This window comes from Suricata suricatta, chromosome 11 (assembly GCF_006229205.1).
Source record: "Suricata suricatta isolate VVHF042 chromosome 11, meerkat_22Aug2017_6uvM2_HiC, whole genome shotgun sequence".
NCBI classification, from domain to species: Eukaryota; Metazoa; Chordata; class Mammalia; order Carnivora; family Herpestidae; genus Suricata; species Suricata suricatta.
In genome coordinates, this window is record NC_043710.1 from 14,419,315 (window position 1) to 14,423,106 (window position 3,792).

Genomic DNA, 3,792 nt, shown 5'->3' on the forward strand with positions numbered 1-3,792 from the left:
TGAGGAAAAAGTAGAATTTCTGTCTTTTAACATTTATAGTGTATTACTTGTTAAACCTGAGAAGTTATATTCTCTTCATATATGTCTCTTCTATCTAGAATCAGAGATTTGAATTGGTCAGGTAATTTCCACATGTATACTGTTCACAGTCTACTTAAATAATGGTTGCCTGTAAATCAATTTGTTTATGTTAATAAGTGTATCTGAAAAGTAACTTTATTTCTACCTTCTAAACAAAGAGCAATATCAGTTGCAACAAGTAGAAGGCAAGTCAGTGTCCCTCACACTCCTAAAACTTTTAAGTACTCCTTGGTTACTACTCACTGCGGGACTCTCTGTGACATAATTATTTTACTTTGTTATATAAAGGGGAATAGTGAGCTTTGTTAGTGATTCTGAAATCAAAGAAGTAACAAATTGAAAATTTCTACTTTTATGAGTATAGAATTTTGAGTAGCAATTTAAAATAGAACAGATGTCTTAGAGTATGGGCCATTTAAAAAAATGCCATAGATGTCAACTGTTTGCCATCTAAATTCTGCTTGAAGACTATAAATAACATAGATATTAAATTTGTGAGTCATTAAGATTATGGTTTTTTTTTAATATTTATTTATTTTTGAGAGAGAGAGACAGAGCATGAGCAGGGGAGAGGTATAGAGAGAGGGAGACACAGAATCTGAAGCAGGCTCCAGGCTCTGAGCTGTCAGGACCAAGCCCAATGTGGGGCTCTAACTCATGAGTTGTGAGATCATGGCCTGAGCTGAAGTTGGATGCTTAGCCAATGGAGCCACCCAGGTGTTCCATAGGAGAGAGAATCTTAAGCAAGAGCCCAATGTGGGGCTTGATGCCATGATCCTGGGATCATGATTTTAGTCAAAATCAACAATTGGGTGCTTAACCCACTGAGCCATGGAGATGCCCTTGACAGTATATATTTTTAACATTTAACTCATCAAATATAAATATAATAAATTATGGGCTTCCTCAATATTTTCCAAAATTCCAGTCATTAATTGATATCTTTCTTTTGTTGTATAGTTTTCAACCCCTCTTTGTTTGTTAATGTAAGAGCAATTCTATCTGTTTAACATGACCCTTTGATAATGGTTGACCACAAAGCAATGTATAGTATGCTCTACACAAATTAAAGTCCAGGAGTTCAAACTCGAAATTTAAACAAATGTGAATTTCTTTGGGATTCATTTCCAGAGAATTACGGAAATGTACTCAGATAGTTTTAAAAGGAAAGTTGATTTTATCAGTAAGTCACAAAAGTTGAGAAATATAGGAAATTTTCTTGATTTAAGTCAATTAGACTAAATAATATGATAAGCAGTTCTTTATCTACATAATTTAATACATAATTAAAGGTAATCAATACATAGTTAATGGTAATAAAATGCTTTATTTTCAAAATATTTTAATATTTTAGATTATTGTTAGTAATGTTGAGTCTCATTATTGTCATTGTAGATTATTTCATGATAGAGTTATAGAAAACAGCATTAAAAATATAGCCTAATTCAATAAATCAAGAATAATTGTCCCAGTAGTTCATTTTTGTTCTTGATTCCCTTTGTCTCTGGGGATGTGTTGAGGAAGAAATTGCTGCGATTGAGGTCTAGGAGGCTATTTCTTGCTTTCTCCTCAAGGGTTTTTATGGTTTCCTGTCTCACATTCAGATCCTTTATCCATTTTGAGTTTATTTTTGTGAATGGTGTCAGAAAGTGGTCTAATTTCATTTTTATACATGTTGCTGTCCAGCTCTCCCAACACCACCTGTTGAAGAGGCAGTCTTTTTTCCATTGGACACTCTTTCCTGCTTTGTCAAAGATTAATTGGCCATACATTTGTGGGCCCAGTTCTGGGTTCTCTATTCTATTCCATTGGTCCATGTGTCTATTTTGTGCCAGTACCATACTGTCTTGATGATGACAGCTTTGTTGTAGAGGTTAAAGTCTGGGATTGTGATGCCTCCCGTTTTGTTTTCTTCTTCAATATAACTTTGGCTATTCGGGGTCTTTTGTGGTTCCTTACGAATTTGAGGATAGTTTGTTCTAGCTTTGAGAAGAATGCTGGTGCAACTTTGATGGGGATTGCATTGAATGTGTAGATTGCTTTGGGTAGTAATGCCATTTTCACAATATTTATTCTTCCGATCCATCAGCAGGGAATATTTCTCCATTTCTTGGTGTCTTCTTCAATTTCCTTCATAAGTCTTCTATAGTTTTCAGCATACAGGTTTTTTACATCTTTGGCTGGGTTTATTCCTAGGTATTTTATGTTTTTTCAGTGCAATTGTGAATGGGATCAGTTTTTTGCTTTCTCTTTCTGTTGCTTCATTTTTAGTACATAAATATGCAACTGATTTATGTACATTGACTTTGTATCCTGAAGCATTACTGAATTCATTGATCAGTTTTAGAAGGCTTCTAGTGGAGCCGATTGGGTTTTCCATGTAGAGTATCAAGATAAAAAGCTTCTGCAAGGCAAAGGAAACAATCAAAAAAACTAATAGGCAACCAACAGAATGGGAAAAGATAGTGGTAAATGGCATATCAGATAAAGGGCTAGTATCCAAAATATACAAGGAGATCACTAAGCTACATGCACGAAAAATGAAAAACCCAGCGAAGAAATGGGCAGAAGACCTGAATAGATGCTTCTCCAAAGAGGACATCCAGATGGCCAGCAGGCACATGAAACGATGCTCAGTGTCACTCATCATCAGGGAAATTCAAATCAAAACCACACTGAGATACCACCTCACACCAGTCAGAGTGGCTAAAATGAACAAATCAAATGACTACAGATGCTGGCGAGTGTGTGGAGAGATGGGCACCCTCCTACACTGTTGGTGGCAATGTAAACTGGTGCAGCCGCTCTGGAAAACAGTGTGGAGGTCCCTCAAAAACACTATCGATAGAACTCCCCTATGACCCAGCAATAGCACTGCTCGGGATTTACCCAAGGGATAAAGAAGTGCTGAGGCATAGGAGCACATGTACCCCAATGTTCAGAGTGGCACTTTCTACAATAGCCAAATCATAGAAAGAACCTAAATGTCCATCACCTGATGAGTGGATCAAGAAGATGTGGTATATATACACAATGGAGTACTACATGGCAATGAGAAAGAATGACATATGGCCATTTGTAGGAAAGTGGATGGACCTTGAGGGTGTCATGCTAAGTGAAATAAGTCAGGCAGAGAAGGATAGATACCATATGTTTGCATTTATAGGTCTAACAGGAGAGACCTGGCAGGGGACTATGGGGAGAGGAAGGGGGAAAGAGAGTGGAGGAGAGTGAGGGACACAGATCAAGGGAGACTACTGAATACTGAAGACGAACCATGGACTGAAAGGGGAGGGGGATGGAGGGAGGGGGCGATGGTCATGGTGGGGGACACCTGTGGGGAGAAGCACTGGGTGTTATATGGAAACCAATTTGACAATAAACTATTATTTAAAAAATAAAAAAAACAAATACATTATAGTTCAAAGATCTTCTACAAAAGAAGATAAAGAAAACGAAAAAAAAAAAGAACTGTTAGTAACTCTATTTATGTCAGTATATATTTTCATAACTTGTATTATTGTGTTCATACAGCTAATTCTCACCTCCAATATGTTTTCTTTCTTTCAGAAACATACATCCTTGTGAAAGCATACACCAAACTCAAATATATGAAAAGCCCGAGAAACATCTCAGAATTCGTACTTCTGGGACTTTCATATGACCAGAACATACAAGTATTTTGCTTTGTCCTCTTCTTATTCTGTTATG

General features: G+C 36.7%; 1 protein-coding gene across 1 annotated transcript in view; it reads left to right on the forward strand.

Moving 5' to 3' along the window:
- The window catches only part of LOC115272236 (olfactory receptor 4P4-like), a 10,510-nt gene that overhangs the window by 6,328 nt on the left and 390 nt on the right, over positions 1-3,792 (forward strand).